The following is a 26,726-nucleotide window of genomic DNA, read 5'->3' on the forward strand; positions in this document are numbered from 1 at the left end:
AGACCGCCTTCTGCCCTAATGCAGCTGAGATAGGCTCCAGCGACCCCCCGCGACTCCAAAAGGGACAAGCGGTAAAAAATGGACAGACAGATGGATGTTCCTACTTTCTCTTTAAACGTGTTCTATCTATACTTCTGTTAAAACGTAATAATCACTTATTCTTCTGTTGTTGGATGCTTTACATTTGTTTTGGATGATACCACAAATTTGGGTATATATCCCAAAACAAGCAATTAATGAATCATAAATTGATCATATTTAAAGTCCTCATGTGAGTTTTTAAACATAATATAAACAAATTAAAAAATTAAAAAAGATGTTGTGAAGCCAAAAAATATCGATGTAATCACAGTAGTATTGACCAGATACACGTTCCTGTACTTGGTATCATTACAGTGGATGTCAGGTGCAGAACCACCATGGCGTTTGCGTACATTTTAGAGGCTGTATAGTACTGAATATGATTCACTAGTATCGCGGTACTATACTAATACCGGTATACCGTACAACCCTAACCTGAAGTAATAAACACCTTTTTTTACGTATCTTTTGGCCTGTTTCTACATATTGGTACCTACCTGTGTATGGGTGACACAGAGCGTGACACTCCTGTCCACTTGTTCACTCGAAACAGTTTGGTAAAATATTCTTAAGTCATCTACTTTACTAGGACACAAGGAAAAAAAGGCTAGAAATGTTTAGTTTTTTTTAATACCGAATTATTTTTGGCAGCACAGTGGTGTAAAGGTAACTGCGTCTCCCTCACAATACGAAGGTCTTGAGGATCTTTCTGTGTGGAGTTTGCATGTTCTCCCCGTGACTGCGTGGGTTCCCTCTGGGTACTCCGCCTTCTTTCCACCACCAAAAACATGCACCTGGGGATAGGTTGATTGGCAACACTAAATAGTCCCTAGTGTGTGAATGTGAGTGTGAATGTTCTCTGTCTATCTGTGTTGGCCCTCTGATGAGGTGGTGACTTGTCCAGGGTGTACACTACTTTCCGTCCGAAACACAGCTGAGATAGGCTCCAACGACCCTCCACGACCCCAAAATGGACAAGCGCTGGGAAATGGATGGATAGATTTTTGGATTAACACCAGTAAATAAAATGCAACATCTGTAAATTGATAACATTATTGAATCAAAATTAAATTTGATTCGTAGTTAATTTCCAATTAAATACATGTGTGGAGAGACGCACCCGACGAGCCGACAGCGGGCTGAGAAAGGCAGCGGTCCTGACCAAGATGGAGGCCAGGAGGCGGGGCATGCAGCAGAGAGGAGAGGCGTGACGCACTTGGAGCAGCGTGGGAGCAGCAATCAGAGTCTGGTGCGTACACCACACACCTGTGCTCAATCCCTGCATCTTGTGCTGCAGCATAAAAAGGGCGAGGGAGGAACGATTGTGGCAGAAGAAGGAGAAGGAACACACGACAACAACCACCACGAGAGTGATGAACGAGACCCGGAAGACGATGAGCCCCCGAAACAGATGCGCATACCGGCCACCGAAAGGTGCACTGCGGCAGCAAGCAGGAAGAGCCAGCAAACTGAAAAGTGGCGCGACAGAAAGGCAAGACGACTTAATGGTTATTGAAATAATAAACGCAAGTCAAACCTGCTATGACGTGTACTGTAATGATCGGCACTGCAACCCACACGCGGATGGAAGGAAGCCCGTCACATTGACGCCTGGAGAGGGACGATTGGAAGCGGAAGGTGATGACGTCATCTGGGCTCTTGTCGCGAGCTACACCAGGCTGCTCGAAGAAAAGCGTCAGGAAACGCAGATGATGCAAGCGCTTGTCGACCGACTGGAGCGAGGAGGCGAGCCCCCAACCCCCGAAGGAAAAGCTGAGGAAAACTCAGGTGAAAATGGAGCAAGGAACCTCAACCTCGAGGGCGGTGCTGGGCAGGCGGCAGTGGCATCCGCAGGCCACATGGGCGAGCTGTTGGCCAAAAAGAGGGAGGACGAAGGCGCCCGGCCAGACAGTGAGGACGGAAATGGAGAGGAGGCGCCCTCTGCTGTAGAGACAGATGCACAGCCAGCGGTGCATACAGCCGAAAAGGTGGAAGAGAAAGGACCTGGAGAAATGCAGGACAAGAATGAAGACAAAGAAGTCAAGTAGGAAGAAAAAATTAAAGAATCTCAAGGAGGCGAGAAAGAAGAAAAAGTACCTGGAGAAATGCATGACAATGAGGAAGACAAAGAAGAAGTTAAAGAAGAAGAAGTTGGATCTCAAGAAAGTGAGAAAAAAGAAGAAATACTTGAAGAAATTCAAGAAAATGATGAAGATGAAGAAGAAGTTGAAGATGAAGAAGGTGAAGAGGAAGTTGAAAACTCTCAAGAAAAGGAAGAATAAATACTTGGAGAAATGCATGAAAAGAAAGAAGAATTACTTAGAGGAATGCAAGCAAAGAACGGAGAAAGCAAAGAGGACAAAGAAAAAGTCAAACAAGAAGAAGTAACTCAAGAAATTGAGATAGAAGAAATAATTGAATAATTTCTGGAAAATGATGAAGACGAACGAGAAGATGAAGAAATTGAGGATAAAGAAGAGGTTGGTAAAGCTCAAGAAATTGAGAAAGAAATACTTGGAGAAATGCAAGAAAAGGACGGAGAAGTCAAAGAGGACAAAGAAAAAGACAAGCAAGAAGAAGGAACTCAAGAAATTGAGAAAGAAGAAGTTGATTCTAACAACAAAAAAGAAGAGGAAGATGATGATGATGACAAGGAGGATGGTGAGGAAGACCATGGTGATGATAAGGATGAAAAGGAGCATGATGATGATGATGATGACGAGGAAGAACATGGTGATGATGAAGAAGACCATGGTGATGACGATGAAGAGGAGCATGGTGATGATAAAAAGGAACGTGGTGATGATGATGAAGAGGACAAAGAGGACAAGGAAAAACTCAAAGAGGACAAGGAGAAAGGCAAAGAAATTGAAGTTCGAGAAGTCAACGAAAAACGCAAAGACAGAGACAAAGAAAACAAAGATAAAGACAAAGGCAAAGAAGTCAGATGGCCACAGCAGTTTTTTCCCCGCTCCTTAAAAAAAAAGGTGGTGGGGGTTCACTCAGCCGGACTGAAGCCCGGCTTCGAACTGGCGGTGGAGGTATGTGGAGAGACGCACCCGACGAGCCGACAGCGGGCTGAGAGAGGCAGCGGTCCCGACCAAGATGGAGGCCAGGAGGTGCTGGAGCAGCAATCAGAGTCTGGTGCGTACACCACACACCTGTGCTCAATCCCTGCATATTGTACTGCAGCATAAAAAGGGCGAGGGAGGAACGATCGTGGCAGAAGAAGGAGAAAGAACACACGACAACAACCACCACAAGAGTGAAAAACGAGACCCGGAAGACGATGAGCCCCCGCAACAGATGCGCATACCGGCCACCGAAAGGTGCACCGCGGCAGCAAGCAGGAAGAGCCAGCACACTGAAAAGTGGCGCGACAGAAAGGCAAGACGACTTAATGGTTATTGAAATAATAAACGCAAGTCAAACCTGCTATGACGTGTTCTGTAATGATCGGCACTGCAACCCACACGCGGATGGAAGGAAGTCCGTCACAACATGTTTTGAAATGTTCTGTTTAACTTAAAGAAATGTTTTTCAATATCACAAGTGCAGTACTTGCTTCCAACAAATGGTTTATTGTATTAAAATGATCCAAATGTGGATATGAGTAATTGAAATACAAAATAACGTCATAAACAGTTTTAAGGAAAATGAGTCCTTGATTCTTTACATTTAAAGCCACAAATCTATCAGTTTTCCCCCTCCACATTTAGCCATGCACATACATGCTCGCAACAGAAACATGTTACTCGTCAGTTGTTCTTAATAACCGTTGCCTTTCATAATAGAAATGAATAAAAATTAATCCACACAGTCAAAACTAATGAAACGATCACTCACTCGTAAGTTCAAAAACACACGTACTAAAGTCATTTTATGAATGGGATTTCTCCTCTTTACGCTATACCCTTTGGGACTCTGTGACGGGGGGTGGCACTTTTGTGTCTTCTGCTGTGCTTTTTTGTGAACTTCTGGATCTGCCACCCGGGAGCATTTTAGCCATGGAGACCAGCTGCTGAGTGTCTGCCACACCAGAGTCTATTTGGGGGGACTGGAGGAGATGGCGATGAAGAGACAGGGCTGCGGAGCTAGCACTGAGTGCCGGGACAGACAAGCTTCACAGTGTCTTGTCTAAATGAGCAGGTAACCGTCACCTCAGTCTCCTTGGACGTATCCTCGCTCATCCAGGCGGACTGGACACTGGCCGATTTAGTGGGCGGCCGAGAATGGAGTCAGCTCTCTTGGTTGCTTTGTTGGGTCGGCTCCTGTGTCTGGCCATCTTCCCTCCACCCCAGCAGACAATAGCGTGAACAATTTCAGAGGCTACTACAGTGTATATGTTTCTTTTATTTTTTATTCAAAGCTGTACATAGAGGTGGCTGGTTGCATCTCTTTTTTAATGTCTTTAATGTCCTTTGTGTTCTTTGATGTTTGATGTTTCCCTATTACATGTGTAAGAGAGATGTGTGTTATGGCTATGAGTTGTTTTTTTCCCTTGGCCTCAGGCTGGACCCCCCTCTCCAGATGTCCCAGGCTTAGACCGATTTTATTTATGTATTTTTTCTCAAATCTCGGGGATTAATAAAGTATTTCTGATTCTGATTCTGATAAATGAGAGCCATAATGACTCAAAACATGACTAGAATAAGCCGCAATCCCCCATTAGCATTTACATGCATAAAGAAAGCAAGTGATACATGATTAAGTAAGTAAAAATTGCAGTAGTACAGCGATGTGCTATGCAGTGATGGCAAAAGCATACGGGCCTAAACGTCATGCCATTACTGTAGATGTACAGCGGTAGTAAATACTGTACAATTAAATGTTTTCCTGTCAACAAAACCATCTGGCAGGATGTTAAAGCTAAACTTCAGTGGGCTGTTTAAACATCTCACAATCATTCCAGCTGCATCGTTTCCTGTTTCTCCAAAATATGACACTCAAGCGTTATTAGGTCTTTAAAAACATACATTAAACATATTTTGCGCTATTAGGACACATTATAATAAATTACATGTATGACAAAAAATAGAGTGGATGTATAGTTAAATGGATGAAGCCTTGAAGATTTAAAGGCCTACTGAAACCCACTACTACCGACCACGCAGTCTGATAGTTTATACATCAATGATGAAATCCTAACATTGCAACACATGCCAATACGGCCTTTTTAGTTTACTAAATTGCAATTTTACATTTCGCGCGAAGTATCCTGTTAAAAACGTTGCGGTATGATGACGCGTGAGCGTGACGTCTCGGATTTTGGCGGACATTTTTTTCCAGCCCGATCCGAGCTATAAGTAGTCTGCTTTAATCGCATAATTACACAGTATTCTGGACATCTGTGTTGCTGAATATTTTGCAATTTGTTCAATTAATAATGGAGAAGTCAAAGAAGATAGATGTAGGTGGCAAGCGGTGTATTGTACCTGCCTTTAGCAACACAAACACAGCCGGTGTTTCCTTGTTTACATTCCCGAAGGTGAAGCTTTACTATGAAACAGAGCAGTCAAGCGAACATGGTTCCCGACCACATGTCAACCGGCAGGTTTCGGTGAGAAAATTGTGGTAATAAGTCAACTCTTACCGTAGACATGAGTGGAGCTTGCGTCCTCCTGCAGCTGCGGACTCTCTTACCTCCTCCCACCGGAGACACTGGCGGTCACCACACCCGTGGCCACACCCTTCCAACTTTCAGGTACCATATACTCTCACTAAAACACTAGTAACAGAATAAGCAGATAAGGGATTTTCCAGAATGATCCTAGTAAATGTGTCTAATAACATCTGAATCGCTCCCACTGCCCCCCACCCTTTTTTTTTTCTAGTCCTTCACTCTCACTATCCTCATCCACAAATCTTTCATCCTTGCTCAAATTAATGGGGAAAGCGTCGCTTTCTTGATCCGAATCGCTCTTGCTGCTGGTGGCTATGATTATAAACAATGTGAGGATATGGGGAGCCCTACAACCCGTGACGTCATGCCCACATCGTCTGCTACTTCCGGTAAAGGCAAGGCTTTTTTATTAGCGACCAAAAGTTGCGAAATTTATCGTCGATGTTCTCTCCTAAATCCTTTCAGCAAAAATATGGCAATATCGCAAAATGATCAAGTATGACACATAGAATGGACCTGCTATCCCCGTTTAAATGTGGTAGAGAAACATGTTCGCTTGACCGCTCTGTTCCATATTAAAGCTTCACAACAAACAAAGAAACACCGGCTGTGTTTATGTTGCTAAAGGCAGCTGCAATCCACCGCTTTCCTCCAACAGCATTCTTCTTTATAGTCTCCATTATTATTTGAACAAATTGCAAAAAATTCAGCAACACAGATGTCCAAAATACTGTGTAATTATGTGATTAAATAGGACGACTTTTAGCCGTGAGTGGTGCTGGGATAAAATGTCCGCTACAACCAATAACCTCACAAGCATACGTCAACATAAGTGTCATCATTCCGCGATGTTTTCAAAACGACACTTCGCGGGAAATTTAAAATTGCAATTTAGTAAACTAAACCGCCCATATTGTTATGTGTTTCAATGTTAAGATTTCATCATTGATATATAAACTATCAGACTGTGTGGTCGGTAGTAGTGGGTTTCAGTAGGCCTTTAACAAATTAATAAAACTAGGATAGATAGATAAAGTATAATGCGACAATAAAACTTCCTACACTCTTACTACATTTCCTTGTGTCACATTTCACGGTTCATGTGGATTAATTGTTTAATAAAAATCAGCTTTATTCTAAAGCCTCAAAGTGCGGCATGCAGTGTTGGATCCGCAACGGTGCAAATCATCTCCAGATGTCTTGGCCTCATTCAGTACTCACTGAAGGAAATGATGGCGATCATCATCATGGCTGGCAAGCTCTTCCTCAGATTCATGGCCTCTGCACTAAATCAATGTGGCATCTGACGGCTGTGCCTCAAATTATTATTGAAGAGGTAAATTTTTCTCATTATTTTCCCTACAAATATAGACTTACTGTCATCAGGAGTGATACACCATGTGAACATGAGACAAAAAGGACACATGCACTCAAGTGTGTTTTTACGTGCAGGGTTTTTGGCACTGTTGATGCCATGATGGTGTTTTTTTGCATTGTCCAATCGTCACAGAGACTCACGCATCCATCCATTTTGTACCGCTTGTCCCTCTCGGGGTCGGGATGGGGGCGGGGGAAAGTAAGCAAGAAAATCTAAGCAACCTAAGAGAACCTAAGCAGGAACATCACAAATCACTTGTTTTGCAGAATTTTGCTCCATTAGGAATCAGTGCCAAGTCCAATACATTCAAGGGGAGGACGTTTGATGTGAAATATGATGTTTCTGATTTCATGTGAAGGCTCTAAGTTCATCTAAAATGGGAGCATGCGTGGGGGCAAACCGGTCTCGCTCTGGTTTGGTTATTCATCTCCTGGGAGGTATTATCAACAAGTTACTCAGACTGCATTGCTGACTGTTATAACTTGTAAGCATGTGTGCAAGGAGTTTTTCTGAAGAAAAATCCAGTATAAATCTGTCAATAAACATATTTTTGTATTTCATTTGTGGAATGGCTCTGAAAAGGCTTTGGCCTTGTTACACCCATGCAGGAGTTGCATAAGTTACAGGAGGGTACGTGTCTTGCAAGCACACCGGCGCACATTTCAGGAGCAAGGTGCAATGGTCTTCCATCCACAGTGCGGGAGAGATACTTATTGTCCCTACCATGGCAGAAAATAAACTCAGTTTCTTTCAAAAATTATCATTACTGGAGGACTAGAGGAAAATGAATGGTGATGCAGGTTACATACACCGAGCCGGACGACACAAGAATCTAACCGCTAAAGGCTGAACCTTCAATGTAAAGTAGGGGTGATTGACACAGATGTCGATAGTATTAGTATATGCAATACTTAAGTGATTACATCAATATTTGTATTGTTCTTAATTTTACAAAATCTTTTTTTTGTGGTTTTGTTCATTGTTTACAAAGTCAAGGAGTAAGTCTCTGGATACAGGAAGGCTTTGACCCGAGTGATTTAAATGGGAGCCAATTTGTAGCTTTTGCTTTTATTTAGTTATCGCATGCTCGCCACTGTCATGTCTTTTGATCATGTTTTGTTTGGTTGTATTCTGTTTGGTTTTTGGACTCTTTTAGTTTCTGTTTACGCTCCATTGTTTCAGTTACCATGTTTCACCTGCCTCATTTCTTTGGACTCACGCACCTGTGCTAATCAAGACTTTATCATTTAAGCTTGTAGTTGCCGGGCAGTCGGCCTGGCGTCATCACTCCTGCTCACTTCATGTCACAAATACTCCTGAGGTCAAATAAGTTTTTCATGCTCATTTTTCATGCTTGATTTATGCTGCTCTGGTCTTGCCACGTACGTTTTCTTTGTTATTCAAGCCACAGTTTAGTGTGTTGGTTAGTTAATGTTTCATGTCCTAAGTTGTTTTTGCCTCCGCCTTGTGCGCGCCTTTTGTTTAGTACTTTTTGAGTAAAAGATTAAATCATATATTTGCCTTCACGCCATGTCCAATTCAGTTCTTTTGCATCTCGGGAAAACAATCCACGCAGCAAACTGCACCATAGTCCTAGTTTTGACAGCCACTTTATTTTCTATCCATCACTCCATTTTCTACCCCTTGGGAACGCGGGGGACGCTGGTGCCTATCTCAGGTACAATCGGGCGGAAGGTGGGGTACACCCTGGTTTTGTTAAAACAAAACTGTATGTAGCATTCAATACCAACCTCAATACCTCATCTGATTTACGCCAATTCTAGCACACTTTAAAATTGAATAAGATTCAAATGATAAAAAAATGTTATTTTTGTTTATTGCAATAAAACTTTGTCAGTTCTATAATCCATTGTCAAAATATCAAATGAGGACTCAAAATCGGATCAGATATGAGGACAAAAAAATCATCCATCCATCCATCAATTTTCTACAGCTTGTTCCTTTTGGGGTCGCGGGGGGTGGGGGAGCCTATTTCGGCTGCATTTGGGCAGAGGGCGGGTTACACCTTGGACAAGTCGCCACCTCATCGCAGGCCAACAAAATCACATTGGGGCAAAAGCGTACACATTCTTAGCTTATATTGAACATTTTGTATTTGGAAAATTTTGCTTGTCCCACCACTGACTCTGTGGATTTTTTTAAAGTCTTATTCTCAGTTGTTTATTATTTTCATTGTGCAAAATAGCCACTGTCTTTAATTTCTGCCGGAGAACCCGCGTTTCCTCGGCGGCTGGAACTGCGGCCGCCTCTGCTCAGACACGTACCCGCTCGTGCTGAGCGCAGCACGCCCATGCAGCAACGAGCCTGTACTCAATAAATAATCAACACACCTGGACTTGATGAAAGGGAGCGGCATAAAGACCAGCAGACCCGAAGAACCTTTGCTAGAACGTCGCTAACATTCCCGTAAGCATCACGTCTGGCATTCCCTTCCCCGTGATTTCCTCGCCTTTGTTTTGCTCTCTCTCTGTGTCTCCCTGGTTCATGTCCCTTTGTGTATTCACAGTGACTCCTAGTGATGGGTTGATGAGGCGTCATGAAGCGTTTCGACACATTGCAAAACTGTATTGATACGGTGTTGATACTGTGTCACTAAATACTGACATCTGCTGGAAATTACAATACCCTACAGGCAACCTATGGACCGACTCAACTGACACTGATTTTATGACCTAGCATATACAATAATATAAACCAAGTCATTTTATTTTATTTAGGATTATTTAATATCTTAATTTAAATAAAAAAATATTTTTATCTTTTTTAGATACAGTCAATAAATAACATATGAACATGTATCATAACATGGAAATCTAAGAGAACGTGTTATGAATGAGGATGCTTGTGGACTGGGAATTTTAGTATTTTTCTTTTTTACATGCGCTCTGAATACGCACTGTTGATTGGTTCTTACCGCTTTTTAATGTAACCAATCAGATGGTTGTGTGGGTGGGACAATGCTGGGTGCTGAGACAGAGGCAGAAGAAGAAAAGCAGCTTGTTAAGACTTTGGCTTGGAAACTCGCTGTACCGAAACGGTTCAATACAAATACACCCCTACTAACAGATCAAGTGGAAACTTTGAAAGAACAGGATGAAACGACAAGGAAATGACACAATTACCTTTTTTCCGATATATGATCAAAATATTCCCACACAGCGGAAATGATCTCCGACGACCATAAATTACAAATGACCAACGACAGAAGTGCGGCGATTCTGTTGGCAGCAGCATCTCTTTGACAGATGGGCTTCCTTATAAACACAGTTTGGCGCGCAGGCGTCAGTTCAACACCGTTCGCGTATCGGTCACGTGACCGAAACAGCTCATGATCGGTCACGTGACTTTTGAAAAGCGGTACGCGCATTGACACAGGGTTTTGCTCTATGAGCTTGATGCATGCACCGATGCATCGGTGTTGCTGGACCCATCACTAGTGACTCCCTTGCCTTCTGTGATCGAGCATTGTCCTTCAACATCCAGACCACGCTGCATCGCTCCTCCCTATGAACCCTTGCCTGTCCACCAACTGCTTGTTCGTCTTGCCCCTCGTGATTCGATGAAAGATTACAACCAACACTCACAGACAACAACCCGTGGTAACATTTACATTATTAATATTACACATAGTCACACTCATTCACTTGGAGTAGCAAACACATGTCACATATTCATCAAAGGTTTAAAATAAACCTTGAAAAACCGCAGTTCTGTCCTGGTTGTCGCCTCCTTCCCTTCTCTAAACACAACACATTTCCCACAAAAATGTCCTGGCGGGTGTCATTGGTTTGACTTTTGCATTATTCTGAGACCTTGTCTTTTATCTTTTTTTCTTAATGGTTATCATTAACAACTTGTAAGGTTTGATCGTATTACAGCCATTCAATTGCTCGGCTATGTTATTATTAGCTATACTAGCCATATTTAGTGGACTTCAAGTGTGAAATGGGCCCAAGTACGGTTCTGTTACGAAGCGAGCTTCCGGCTCCACTTCTAAGCTTTGTCTCCCTGGTACCAGCCTGATGGCCAATCACCAAATATAAAAAAATAATAAGGGAGATATAATTGGTAAAATGTACACAGGTGAGGGCGCAAGTGCGGTGCACATAACCGCCCGACCCTCAAATTTTGAATGGTAAAAAAAAAAGGTCCACCATTTACCACAACGGCGCACACATTAGCCAAAACATGATTTTATTTTATCTTATTAATTATTAGGAGTTGCAAAATTCTCAGCGGGCCTAAAGGCTTGAGCCAGGGATAGGAAGAAACAGAACACTTTTATCTTAGGATGATCAATCGATCAAAATGTATTCATTTAGCCCCTGATCACAAGTGTCTCACAGGGCTGCACAAGCCTCAATGACATCCTCGGATCAGATCCCACATCAGGGTAAGAAAAAAACTAAACCCAATGGACATAATGAGAGACCACCCACTGGGTGACCTGTGCAATGGATGTCGAGTGGATCTCGTGACTAATGTGACTAACCTTCAGTTTAGACGGCGCGGCAGACAATCGAGATTTGCCAGAGGTTTGACATTTGTCACATCCCTTCTTAATCGAGGCCAATAACATCGACGCAGAATGTGATGCTACCCTAAATGACCCCTAAGTCACCAACAAAAGGACTGAGTATCTCAGACCAAGAGGTGCTTGGGACCACAATTTGAGTTGTGGCAATTTGAGTCGTCACATGTGGACGCATGAGGTGGGGTCTACCTACGTAGCAGCAAATAATTCTTGATAAAATATCTAGCAGCCATGTCTACAAACTTTTTTTCGGAAACCGTTATTTCAAAAAGATTGGCGAGTGTCGGATCACGCTTCTGTTCATAAATAAGGTGTTTCCGAGACATGTGCAGATGACAAGAATTCGCCACTAGCCTCTGAGACTTTTGGCTGTTTTGACCTTTAACCATAGATTGTTTGTCTCTCGCAAGGTCTGCCATAAAACTATCCTCTAACCCATGGGGTTGGCATCTATAGCAACGCCCTGGAGCATTTTCAAAAATGAATGAAAACAAAAAAATTGGGGGCGTGGGGAATAGTTTTAATATGTTTTCTGTCAAAGAGGGGGTTCTGGTATCAACTTTCAGGATGCTTTGAGGTTGATACTTCTACTATTTGCTCATAATTAATGCAGGCACCTCCTGTTCTGTATGTGTCTATATATAAAAAAAATAAACACATGACATTAAAACACACGACATGTTACATTCAATTTTCCTTTCACCATGCACAGCATTCCATCTGCATTGAATTATTGATTGATTGATTGAAACTTGTATTAGTAGATTGCACAGTACAATACCTATTCCGTACAATTGACCACAAAATGGTAACACCCAAATACGTTTTTTAACTTGTTCAAGTCGGGGTCCACGTTAATCAATCATATCGTATCAAATCCTAATGTTTTGAAAAGTATTGTTTGTGAATCGTATCGCAACCCATGTATCGATATTCATATTGAATCGCCATTTTAGGTAGAGATGCACACCCATAACATCTATGTCTGCATATTAAGAACTGCACCTGAGTGGCTTCAGGCTAGTATTTATGCACGTATGTAAACCAGCGGGTTCTGTGAGCAATCCGTAATAGACGAGTCCTCGAGCTCCCACGGATGTGCTCCAGTGAACACTGCAAGCAGTGAACACTTAATCGCCAAAGGAATGACGCCTCTTCAGCCTGACAAGGATGCAACTAGGGTTGTACGGTATACCGGTATTAGTATAGTACCGCGATACTAATGAATCATATTCGATACTATACCGCCTCTGAAAAGTACCGGCATCACAACATCTTCTTCCGTTTTTTGAAAATGAATATCATGTTTATAAACTCATGAGGACTCTGAATATGACCAATGTATGATCCTGTAACTACTTTGTATCGGATTGATACCCAAATTTGTGGTGTCATCCAAAATAATGTAAAGTATCAAACAACAGAACAATAAGTGATTATTACATTTTAACCAAAGTGTAGATAGAACACAGATATTAACAGGAAATGAACAAGTAGATTAATAATTTATTTTCTGTCCGTATTTTTTTTTCCTGTCCAGCACTCTTGTCTCCTGTTTGCATCCTTTTGCCACTATTTCTCCTGACAGGGCGGTGGCTTCCTCACCTGTCTATGATTGGCAACCATGACACACCTGTGTGCCCTCACCACTTGACTTTTGTTCTTCAACGTATTGCTCTGGTTTGTTTCATTCCTGTGCAATCCCTTGTTGCACATTGTATTTGCTGTTGTAATTGGGTACACATACACCTGTGCTATGCCTGCATTCTCTCCATTCAGGGGTCCAGACATGCACTAAGTGTAACAGCTGTCAGATATTATGATTTCCTAGCCTTTATTCCTAGTTTAAAATTACTCCTGCGCTATGTTTATAGACATGTTTGTATATTTCAGTATTTCAGTTAAGTGAAAATGATATACCAGTGCTTTGCACCTTTTGGAAAGCCTATGCAGATGGTGTCTTTTGATGTGGGATTTCACCTTCTCCAGAGTGTTCTTGACTCCTGTTGATATCAAGGTTTTTCTTTAGCAGAGAAAAAAAAAATCAGTCCAAGCCTGGGTCCCTGCAAAAGGGATCCAGACTGAGGCCAAGGAAAAAACGTATAGTCATAGCATACATAAACATGTGTGTAAGAGGGAAACATCAAAGAATACAAAGGACATTATAGACATTAAAAGAACAGAGCTGATGCAACCAGCAGTGTCACTTCTACACACAGGCACAAAAGTAAAACAACAACAAAAAATAATCAACCGATAATACACATTGTGCACACACAATTGCACTATGCATAGACAAGCAACCAAAAAAAGATAAGGATAAGCAAAGACTACATGAATGGATTACTCTTTTGAACAAATATATGCTGTGATATGGTATTTTACTGTAATGTAGGCAATCTTTTAAAAAAAATATTTGAAACTTATGAAACAATAATTAACTTTACGATTTTTTTTATATCTTTGCCGTTTGCGTACTTTATTTTGGACTATCACTTCAAACACTTCAAACATCACTTCAAACATTAATCCGATCATGACAATATACAACCATTGTGATAAACAAAATATGAATTGATTCAAAATATGTTGTGTGTCCATTTATTGAAATTGTGAACTATTTTATATGTATTATTTCAAATATTTGTATCAAATTAATTGTTTTAAATAGTTGTTCCTTTCTCTTCATTATTAGTATTATTATCATACTGTCTTTATTTTACTTTTTTAATTTTATTTTGTTTAGCTATTACTAATTAGTGTCACGGCCAGGGCCCATTGGTACGCGCCCTCATCTTTGCGTCCTGAGAAGCGCACCACAGGCCACGCTCACGGGCACTCTCGCTCCATTGCGGGCGTGCCTCCTTGCGCCTCCTCGCGCCTGTGATCAGAGCACCTGTGTCTAATCAGACAATCTGCACACCTGCGACTGATGAGGGCAAGCTCAATAAAGGACCAGTGGACCCAGGGATCAGCGCGGGAAGTTAGTTCTCAAATGGGATACCGCATGGCTTATGCTCTCTCTCTGCGCTTTTCCCTCGTGTCTGACATCCTTGTTTATTCTTCCATGTTTCTGCAGTGTTTCCCTTCCGTTGCCCTGGATTTTGACTCCCTGCCTCGTTTCCCAACTCCTCGCTCGACAGCGGACTCTGACGTATCTCTCTGCCCCACGGACCCCTCCCGGATCTTGGACTCCTTTTGCCTTGCCCTCTTTGGTTTTCGTCTGCTTCCTCATTCAACATTTACGGTAACACTTAACAGCTAATCTACACTCATAGTCACACACATACACTCGTGGATTTTATCACACACCATTCTATAGTTTATTAGTATTGTATTAGTACTACATATATAATAAAGCATTGTAAATTACCCCCCCTGATGTCAGTCTGGCGTCATCTTCCTCCCCTTAGTTAAACCATAACAATGAGTTAGGGAATGAGATCATTGTTCCACAAAAAAATGCGAGCCTTGCGTTTTTTTTTTACATGTTGTATATGCACTGTATTATATTGAATTGTCTATGCTCAATAAAAATAAAAACAAACAAAGTTGTAAAATATATTTTATTTTACTATACATTACTTTAATACCTTTTTTTTTTTTAATTATTATTATTTCTCGACATTTTGACTTCCATTAACTGCCAAAGTAGTAAGGGGGATCAATGATCTATTTGGCTGAACTACTTCTAATATTAGTGTACATATGATCCGAGAAGGAAACAAAGTGTACTAAAATTTGACTAAATATACTAATAGTTCATTTTGAGAACTAAGACCTGAAATCTGACCTGCATATAAAGCATCAGTAAGCGAATTTCTTATAAATCCCTGCACTGCAATTGTCATGTCTGTAAGTTTATATTTTGGTTTTGGTCAGGTTATGTTTTGTTTTCTGGACTCTAGTTCTGTTTTTTCACTTCCTGGTTTGTTTTTGTTACCATGACAACTCATTGATTTTCACCTTGCCCTCCTAGTCACGCCCCTGCCCTCAGTCCCGCACCTGTTCCTAATTATCACAGCCACTACTTAAGTTATTTTCTTTCTGTCCATCGGTCTGGGAACATTAACTATCATTGCCTTTCATACTTCATTCCATGCTTTTCGATTAATCCACGCCAAGTAAGTTTTTGTTTGTATTTATGTCTTTGATAGTATCTTTTGTTTGTTTGTAGATAGTATTGCCATTGTGCTGTTTTTGTTCTAAGTTTTAGTATAGATTAGTATCCGCCATCGAGCGCGCTTTTTGTTTTGCCTTTTTTTTGTATTTTGAGTATTAATAAAAACAAACATGTACCTTAATTCACGCCTGGCTGGTCCTGTAGTCCCTCTGCGTCAAAGGAGCACACACAATCCATGTCCAAGCCTGACAGAATGTTCCCAGCAAAAGCGCTCCTTCGCAGGAGATTTGGACGAGGCGTCTTTGACGGTGCTGAGCGTGATGGAGGAGGAAACACGGCGCTACTCTTCCCTCGCGCAAAGAGGTTTGACGTTGGGGCCAAAGGTTGAAGAAGTGCCCCTAGACTTCGCCTGGCCCGAACGAGACGCCATGTTGGCTTGCCGGAAGCGCCGCTCTCGACGGAGGACGGCGGGGAAGGCTTCCAGGTGCGGACAGGAAGCGCCGCGCCAGCAAGCTCCTCCCACTCTGGGCGGAAGTGGACCGCATGCTACTCAGACTCTCCATGACAACGTCATGCCACCGTCAGACATCACAGACCAGGATTTTTTTTTCAAATCTTTCACAATTAATCACCCACCTCCATCAGAAGATTCAAGCCCCATGACAATGATTAATTATTACAAAAAAATGATTTTGCACAACAGATCACAGCAATCACAGCCATCCAAAGTTCACGCCACGCCCCCCAGGACTCAAGTTCCACCCACGTCACAAGATTTTTTTTTTCCTCACACAATCAAACCAAGACCAAAGAAAAAAGACAATATGGACAATTTAAAGGGGAAAACTCTGCCCTCCTCCTCACCTCCCTCCTCCCATCCCAAAAGACTTTTCCAGGTCATGATGAAAGTGTCTGGGAGCCAATCCTTGAGGGGGGGGGGGCTGGGGCTGGGAGCTTGTCAGGAGGTTCTGCTCAGTGCGGTTCCAAGCCACAGCGACCAGCACATCCCCCACCTCCAGTTTTTTAGCCTGCCAAGCCACAGCGACTAGCACATCCCCCACCTCCAGTTTTTCGACCGATTAAGCTGCAGCTTCCAGCAAGGCCACCTCGTCCATGCCAAAGTCCAAGTCCAGCACCAAGTCCAAGACCAAGTCCGATGCTAGCACCAAGTCCAGGTCCAAGGCTTGCTCCAAGTTCAGGTCTGATGATAGCACCAACTTCAAGTCCAAGTCCAAGGCTAGCACCACGACCTGCTCCACGGCTAGCGCCACAACCAAGTCCACGGCTAGCACCGAGGCCAAGTCCAAGACTAACACCACGACCTGCTCCAGCTCCACGTCCAAGTCCACATCAACCTCCAAGTCCAAGTCCACGTCAACCTCCAAGTCCAAGTCCACGTCAACCTCCAAGTCCAAGTCCACGTCAACCTCCAAGTCCAAGTCCACGTCAACCTCCAAGTCCACGTCAACCTCCAAGTCCACGTCCACGTCAACCTCCAAGTCCAAGTCCACGTCAACCTCCAAGTCCAAGTCCACGTCAATCTCCAAGCCCAAGTCCACGTCAACCTCCAAGTCCAAGTCCACGTCAACCTCCAAGTCCACGTCAACCTCCAAGTCCACGTCCACGTCAACCTCCAAGTCCACGTCCACGTCAACCTCCATGTCCACGTCCACGTCAACCTCCAAGTCCACGTCCACGTCAACCTCCACGTCCACGTCAACCTCCACGTCAACCTCCAAGACCAAGTCCACGTCAAAGCCCAAGTCCACGTCCAGGTCCAAGTCCAGCGCCAGTGCCTGCTCCACGTCGCCAAGCGCCGCCAGTGCCTGCTCCACGTCGCCAAGCGCCGCCAGTGTCAGCTCCACGTCGCCAAGCGCCGCCAGTGTCAGCTCCACGTCGCCAAACGCCGCCGCCAGTGTCAGCTCCACGTCGCCAAGCGCCGCCAGTGTCAGCTCCACGTCGCCAAGCGCCGCCGCCAGTGTCAGCTCCACGTCGCCAAGCGCCGCCGCCAGTGTCAGCTCCACGTCGCCAAGCGCCGCCGCCAGTGTCAGCTCCACGTCGCCAAGCGCCGCCGCCAGTGTCAGCTCCACGTCGCCAAGCGCCGCCGCCAGTGTCAGCTCCACGTCGCCAAGCGCCGCCGCCAGTGTCAGCTCCACATCGCCAAGCGCCGCCTGTGTCAGCTCCACGTCGCCAAGCGCCGCCAGTGTCAGCTCCACGTCAACCGCCAAGCCCAAGTCCAAGTCGACCGCCAAGCCCAAGTCTAAGTCGACCGCCAAGCCCAGGTCGACCGCCAAGCCCAGGTCGACCGCCAAGCCCAGGTCGACCGCCAAGTCCAGGTCGACCGCCAAGCCCAAGTCGACCGCCAAGCCCAAGTCGACCGCCAAGCCCAAGTCCACGCCGACCGCCAACGCCTGCCACGATGACGGCGCGCCCGCCTCCTTGTTGGCCACGGATGTGGCTGCTACGTGGGCGTCCACCACGCTAAGGATGTCGACTTCCTCGTCGGCCACAGTGGTGGCGACTACGTGGGTCGCCGCCACCTGACTCTGCCCCGATGGATACGGGGGCACGTGGTTTAGCGATCCACCGCCATGTCCCCCTCCCGCCCTCCCATGACTTTTGATCATAGTTTTGTTTTGGGGTTTTTTTTGGACATCTGGAAGCTGTCTTTAACGGGGGGGCTATGTCATGCCTGTAAGTTTATGTTTTGGTTTTGGTCAGGTTATGTTTTGTTTTCTGGACTCTTGTTCTGTTTTTTCACTTCCTGGTTTGTTTTTGTTACCATGACAACTCATTGATTTTCACCTTGCCCTCCTAGTCACGCCCCTGCCCTCAGTCCCGCACCTGTTCCTAATTATCACAGCCACTACTTAAGTTATTTTCTTTCTGTCCATCGGTCTGGGAACATTAACTATCATTGCCTTTCATATTTCATGCCATGCTTTTCGATTAATCCACGCCAAGTAAGTTTTTGTTTGTATTTATGTCTTTGATAGTATCTTGTTTGTTTGTAGATAGTATTGCCATTGTGCTGTTTTTGTTCTAAGTTTTAGTATAGATTAGTATCCGCCATCGAGCGCGCTTTTTGTTTTGCCTTTTTTTTTGGTATTTACACACAATCCATGTCCAAGCCTGACAGCAATACAATGGTTACAATGAGCTAAACGGCACCACTGAAGCATCTCATGAAAAATATGAGCAGGTAGATAAATGTATGTATCAGTCATGGTCTTTAAATTGTTTGTTGACTATAGTTGACTCTTAGGTATCCACAAACAGCAGTTATGAGCAGGAAACCAGCATGGTTTATCTAAAAAGGCTTTAGATAAGGTGAGATCAATGCCAGTATGCCTTTTTTTTATTTTTTAAAGCTGGTACATACAAATCCTTTAAAATCCATTTACACGACTTTTCCTGGGGATACAGCGGTTAATTATGCATCAGCCAGGGCCAGTTTGCAGCTTGTCTCCTGCCACTCAGTGAATTTCAATCAATATACGCAGCAGCAGCAAGATGCAGACCAACAACTGCTGCCGATGGGCCTTGTATTCAAAGTAGTCTTAACGTGATCGAGATGACGCAGAATCAAAATAGACTGGAAAAAAAAAACATACAAAAAAAGGCCTTTGGTAAAATGACATTATGTCAATACATGTTCATTTCAAGCAATTCATATTGTTAACAGTGTGGTCACATCAGATCAAATTTGCATGCAACAATAATAGCTTTATGGTAAATGAACAGGAGCATAATTGTAAATGTTGAAATAAAGTTGACTACAGAACAGTATAATGTTTCAAAAATGACATTTTTATTTACATTGGTTACACGCAATTGAAAATCGTTTAATTAATCCAACATGAAAGCAAATTTGTTTGGAACGGTTTGAACTTTACCAAGGAGCATTACGGCCAATGAAAAGTAAATAAAAAAGAAAAAACAAAAATAAAACTTACATTAACAAACAAGTTAGGTTTAAAACATATGTTTTTGGAATATAACACATTACATAAATATAATTTACTATAATAGAAAACTAGAAGATGTGAGATGGTGTATACTGTATGTACAATATATATTTACATAATTTACTTATTTAGTTTACATAGTGATAGTTTTCTTTTTTTAGTTTCAAACATGTCTGCGGCCATTTTATCATATTTTTATTATGATAGATACTTGTTAAAATAAATTTATGGTTGATGATAGCATTGTGTGAAACCACCAGCAATTGTGAGGATAAAATTAGTGTGTATTTATTTTATAAACTAAACTGAAAGTTGGAAGCGAGCATGCAAACGCTCCAAGACAATACCTAATACAATATGCTTTGCAGCGAGTACAGAGTTCAGAGCCAAGATAAGTAAGCCACTACTAACCAACTGACTTAATGTTTGAGTTTACAAAGAGTCTTTAAAAGGATAATATAATGTTCTCACAGTTGCAATTTGTGAAAAATTCTGTCAAAATGTTTTACATTTTTGGACTGGAATTATATTAAAATCCACATACATGTCTATCGTCAACTGAAATATATTTGATTAAAAAAAAATATGTGTCAAATGCTGTTTAAATAAATGTGAATTGCAAATAGTTCATTACAAAGCTGCTAACTAATGGCATACATTTTTGAAGTCAAGTTGTTGTGAATCAAATCCCACCATTAATATTATATAATATATCATTTGTTTCCTTTCAATGTGGCCGTAATATGCCTTTGTACCTATGATATGTGAAACAATTATGGTACACACATTAAAACATTGCATTTAAAACAGGAGTCACGCATGCAATCCTTAACTAAACACTTGAAACGTCACATTGTAATATTCATATTTAACTGTGATATTGCATAGAATATCTTTAGATGAATTAAATGGAATTCTTTTTTATGCTTGAAGAGGATAATGTTGGCATTGTGTGATGTCTAAGTACTAGGATAAACATGTCTTTTCAGCCTTATTAAAAACCAAAAACAACTTTGTGTCTTCTGTTGTAGCTCTGTAAAGAATTAAGTTTAATTACCGAAATATAATTTGTGACAATTTTGCATGCAGACTCACATGCTGCATAACAAGAAGCACAGAAGGTAAACATAGTTAGCATAAACCTATTAGCCATGTTTCATTCATAGGAAAGGTACGATTAAAGGTGAAAGGTACGGTACGTTTACGGGTGTTGAATATGCATGTACTCAGTTTAGTACACAGACTCGGAAAGCTTCAGTCTTTTTTTCATTACATATGTGCTAATGTACGTGCTATTCACCCTTTTTCCTAAGATTCTGTCTGTATTGTGGAGGCCAAGAGTCAAATCCGTCTGTCCTTGGTCCTTTTCTTTCCTGTCTCTTTGGTCCTTTTCTTTTTTTCCATCAGCACAGCCCCGTCATATCTATCAAGGACGGAAAATAATATGAACAACATTGTTAGTTATTTGAGCACACAAACATCAATGGATACCATTTGTGTGTGAACTTACTGAAAAAAATATGATTTGGAATAATAGATTAAAGGATACACATGAACAATACACTATGAAGTAAATAAAGTCATTCACTTGGCAGAATAAGATCATTATTTAATGAGAAAAAACATTGCGATATAAGATTATACAAATATCACTCCCAGAGGAAAATAGTGATAACGTTTTTTATTGTTATATCTACATATCATATCCAGCATTCTTAGTAATACGTTTTTATCGCACCTCTAAGATATTAGTATACTATTACTATGATGACAATAAAGTTATCAAATTATAAGAATAATATAATTTTATGAGAAAAATATAATATTAAGATAATTTAACTATAACTGTCTGGAAAAATTGTGATAAAACATTTTCTTTTAAAATTACATTTAGAAATCATATCCAACTATTTAATATTAAATGTTTTCATCATCAATTAGAAACATACAGGATTATTATGTTTACAATAATGTCATTAAATCATAAGAATAAGGTCATAATTGGAGTCGGCTATCTTTGTTGCTTTATTGGGTCTGCTCCTGTCTCTGGCCATGCACCCCCCACCCCAGCCGATGATGGCGAGGAACTCCGCAGAGGCCACCCCAGTGTATATGCTTTTTTAATTTTTAGTCGCTTTATGTAGAAATGAATGGTTGCATCAGCTCTACTCTTTTAATGTCTTTAATGTCCTTTGTGTTCTTTGATGTTTCCCTCTTACACACATGCTTATGTGTGCTATGGCTATAAGGGTTTTTTTCTCCTCGGCCTCAGTCTGGACCCCCTCTCCAGGAGCCCAGGCTTGGACTGATTTTTTTATTTTTTCTCAAGTACTCCCTCCCTAGAGTTGACCTGTTCCTCAACTTTTTTGTAAGGGCCGCCGGAAGTCGGCAGACCCGTCAGCGATCCTGTTCTGTCTCTCTGTAATGTTTGTATGATCTTGAATGGGATTGAGCTGAAAATCGTTATTTCCCCTTGGGGATTAATAAAGTTTTTCTGATTGTGATTCTGATAATTCATCATTTTATGTTAAAAACAAGGTGTGATTTTACGATAAGACTTAAAAGGAAGAAACAAAACGTGTGACAACATGTATAGCCTACATTATTTCTATGTTTTAATATAGCTATATTGATATTTTTTCCAACACTATCAGCATTAAAGGTTTGATGTGATTGTTTTTCTGTTCTTATGAAATAGCAACAAAAACGGAAAAAAGATTTTAATAAACATTATGTGATGTCAACTGATGGCAAACTATTGCTGGCCTTTGACATTCACTTTGTTACAAAATCATTTGTAACTGTCAAAATTACTTTTTCATAGTACGACTTTAAACTTTTTATACTTCATGTAATGCGGCCTGACAAAAGTATTATTAATAAGACAGTATGCCGTACCTTAGATTACAGAGCTGCATCAAAAAAATCTGCCTTTACAAAAATAACAATCAATATTACTTTATCGTTTATTGTTGCACACTTGTGCAGAACAGTGCTGGATAATATCTAGGGGCATCACAATAGTTAATATGTTGATGACTTAGACCATTGCCTGCCAAAATAGTGCATTCATATCTTAAAGGAAAGAAAAGTGATGCATCACTTGTGCTGTCATTACATTATGGCCAATGGGTAGAGTTTGTATTTTTTGTTAGTGCTTCTTTTTACCGGTTTTCATGCGCATTTAAAGTCAACTCCAACTACAACTACTGAAAACATTGTTTCTATCCTAGAGCTGTTATTGACCTAAACTCTGCACTTGCCTGAATACTCACCACTTTATTAACTCTATTAATTCTGATAGAGATCTGCTGTGCAATATGTTTATTAAATTGTTATGTTTTTAAATGTTTTTTTTAATTTTTGTTGTTTTAAGAGTATTTTATGTAGGTTGTTTGAGGAGCACTGAGCTGGATTGCTGTTCAATTTTGTTGTTTCCATGCAATGACAATAAAGGTATTCTGATTCTGATACTAAGTGTGAATTAATCTGAATGACCTAATGCTGTAAAATATGTCATTGTACAATGATCAATTCTGGTCTTTCATTTGAAGAACTGTATCGTTTGTTGCTTGGTGGTCACACCATCTTCAAATCAGATTGTGTATTAACTGCCACTAACTTTGTAATTGATCCACTTTTCCTGACAATGTGAGAGGTGATACTCCATTATAGCAAAGTGTCCTCTGGGCTAAAGCAGGCAAGTATCTAAATAAATAGAGCAGGAGCATTGATTTTTGTCACAACGCATCAGCCACATCAGTCCTGATGTGTTTGTGGTGTGAATGAAAATTATTACACAGTGACAAGCACACATGAATCAGCCTTGCACTCAGAGTGTGTTAATTTATCCATAAATATAGTATGACATTCATATTTTTGTAATCATCGTATATTTAGTAAAACTATTGACGGGGTGATGAATCTTAGTAGTTGCCAACGGTTATAAAATACAAACCCTGTTTCCATTTGAGTTGGGAAATTGTGTAAGATGTAAATACAAATGGAATACAATTATTTGCAAATAATTTTCAACCCATATGCAATTGAAAGCACTACAAAGGCAACATATTTGATGTTCAAACTGATAAACATTTTTTTTTCAAAGAATCATTAACTTTAGAATTTGATCCCAGCAACACATGACAAAGAAGTTAGGAAAGGTGGCAATAAATACTGATAAAGTTGAGGAATGCTCATCAAACACTTATTTGGAACATCCCACAGGTCTGCAGGCTAATTGGGAACAGGTGGGTGCCATGATTGGGTATAAAAACAGCTTCCCAAAAAATTCTCAGTCTTTCACAATAAAGGACGGGGCGAGGTACACCCCTTTGTCCACAACTGCGTGAGCAAATAGTCAAACAGTTTAAGAAAAATGTTTCTCAAAGTGCAATTGGAAGAAATTTAGGGATTTCAACATCTACAGTCCATAATATCATCAAGAGGTTCAGAGAATCTGGAGAAATCACTATACGTAAGCGACATGGCCGGAAACCAAAATTGAATGACCGTGACCTTCGATCCCTCACACGGCACTGTATCAAAAACCGACATCAATCTCTAAAGGATATCACCACATGGGCTCAGGAACACTTCATAAAACTACTGTCTAAACACAGTTCGTCGCTACATCTGTAAGTGGAAGTTAAAGCTCTACTATGCAAAGCGAAAGCCTTTCATCAACAACATCCAGAAACGCCGCCGGCTTCTTTGTGCCCGAGATCATCTAAGATGGACTGCTGCAAAGTGGAAAAGTGTTCTGTCGTCTGACGAGTCCACATTTCAAATTGTTTTTGGAAATATTTGACATTGTGTCATCCAGACCAAAGGTGGAAACAAACCATCCAGACTGTTATTAACGCAAAGTTCAAAAGCCAGCATCTGTGATGGTATGGGGGTGCATCAGTGCCCAAGGCATGGGTAACTTACACATCTGTTAGGGTACCATTAATGCAGAAAACTACATATAAGTTTTGGAACAACATATGCTGCCATCTAAGTGCTGTCCTTTTGATGGACGCCCCTGCTTATTTCAGCAAGACAATGCCAAGCGACATTCAGCACGTGTTAAAACAGTGTGGCTTCGTAAAAAAAAGAGTGCCGGTACTTCCCTGGCCCGCCTACAGTCCAGACCTGTCTCCCATCGAAAATGTGTGGCGCATTATGAAGCATAAAATACAACAGCGGAGACCCCGGACTGTTGAACGACTGAAGCTCTACATGAAATAAGAATGGGAAAAAATTCCACTTTCAAAGTTTTAACAATGAATTTCCTCAGTTCCCAAACGTTTATTGAGTGTTATTGAAAGAAAAGGTGATGTAACGCAGTGGTGAACATGCTACTATCTCATTAAAATTAGAGAAATATTAGCTCGACTACACAGCAGTTTTTTTTTTTTTTTTTGAAATTAAGGCTCCAACTATTATTACTATTTGATTTTGGAGTTTTTGGAGGAAGAATATTGCAAGACAGTAGGTTCTGCCATTCCGGTATAGCTCGGTTGGTAGAGTGGCCGTGCCAGCAACCTGAGGGTTGCAGGTTAGATTCCCGCTTCCGCCATCCTAGTCACTGCTGTTGTGCCCTTGAGCAAGACACTTTACCCACCTGCTCCCAGTGCCACCTACACTGGTTTAAATGTAACTTAGATATTGGGTGTCACTATGTAAAGTGCTTTGAGTCACTAGAGAAAAGCGCTATATAAATATAATTCACTTCACTTCACTTCAAAAAAGGGGAAAAAATTTGCAAAAACATAAACATATAAATAAATAAAATTCCTAATATCATCAAATAGATCAGAAATTTTGAGATTATGCAAAACAAAAACAATAACAAAAAACCTAAAATCAAATAGTTCTGAAATTGCCCTCCAGATTTAAGCATTTAAAGAAAAAAAAATATATGTATATATGACTTACTTGTATCACACTTATGAGTGGGACCTTTAAGGATCCAAGTGTCTCACAATGTTTTTATTTAAAAATGGTCAATGCTCAAACAATGATTATGAATCAAAATCAATGTTGTTGTGAATTATTGACCTATTTAAGCCCCCAACCATTACTGAATAAAAATATAAACGCAACAATTGTTTTTGCACCCATTTATCATGAGTTGAACTCAAAGATGTAAAACTTTTACAATATACACAAAATACCTTCCATTCATCTATCTATTTTCTATCGCTTATTCCCTTTTGGGGTACACACAACACCTATACCTGTCAAATATTCTTCACAAATCTGTCTAAATCTGTGTTAGTGTGGAATTTTTCTTTGCCAAGATAATCCATCCCACCTCACAGGTGTGGCATACCAAGATGCTGAACAAACAGCATGATTATTGCACAGGTGTGCCTTAGGCTGCCCACAATAAAAGGTCACTCTAAAATATGCAGTTTTACTTTATTAGGATGGAGGCAAAAAAAGAAGTCGGTATCTGGTGTGACCACCATTTGCCTCATCCAGTGCAAAACATCTCCTTCGCATACATTTGATCAGGTTGTTGATTGTGGTCTGTGGAATGTTGGTCCACTTTTCTTCAACGGCTGTGCCAAGTTGCTGGATATTGGCAGGAACTGGAATATGCTGTCATAAACGCCGATCCATAGCATCCCAAACATGCTCAATGGGTGACATGTCCGGTAAGTATGCTGGCCTTGGAAGAACTGGGATGTTTTCAACTTCCAGGAATTGTGTAGATATATTTAAAACATGGGGCCATGCATTGTAATGCTGCAGCATGAGGTGATGGTCACGGGTGAATGGCACAACAATGGGTCTTAGGATCATGTCACGGTATCTCTGTTCATTCAAAACGGCATCAATAAAATGCAATTGTGTTTGTTGTCCATAACATATGCCTGCCCATAACATGACCCCACCCACACCTTGTGCCACTCCATTCTCAACGTTAACATTAGCAAACCGCTCTCTCACACGACGCCACACACACTGTCTGCCATCTGCCCTAAACAGTGGATTCTCTTTGTTTT

The 26,726-nt window shown here is 41.3% G+C and overlaps 1 protein-coding gene across 1 annotated transcript in view; it reads right to left on the bottom strand.

The window, feature by feature from the left end:
• Positions 1-19,549: 19,549 nt before the first annotated feature.
• The window catches only part of LOC133557906 (urotensin-2 receptor), a 103,467-nt gene continuing 96,290 nt past the window's right edge, over positions 19,550-26,726 (bottom strand). The window contains exon 4 of the mRNA XM_061908843.1: positions 19,550-21,151. The gene's annotated coding sequence lies outside the window, so the exon portion shown is untranslated. The remainder of the gene's footprint in view (positions 21,152-26,726) is intronic.

The sequence above is a fragment of the Nerophis ophidion genome, linkage group LG08 (genome assembly GCF_033978795.1).
Source record: "Nerophis ophidion isolate RoL-2023_Sa linkage group LG08, RoL_Noph_v1.0, whole genome shotgun sequence".
Taxonomy (NCBI): domain Eukaryota; kingdom Metazoa; phylum Chordata; class Actinopteri; order Syngnathiformes; family Syngnathidae; genus Nerophis; species Nerophis ophidion.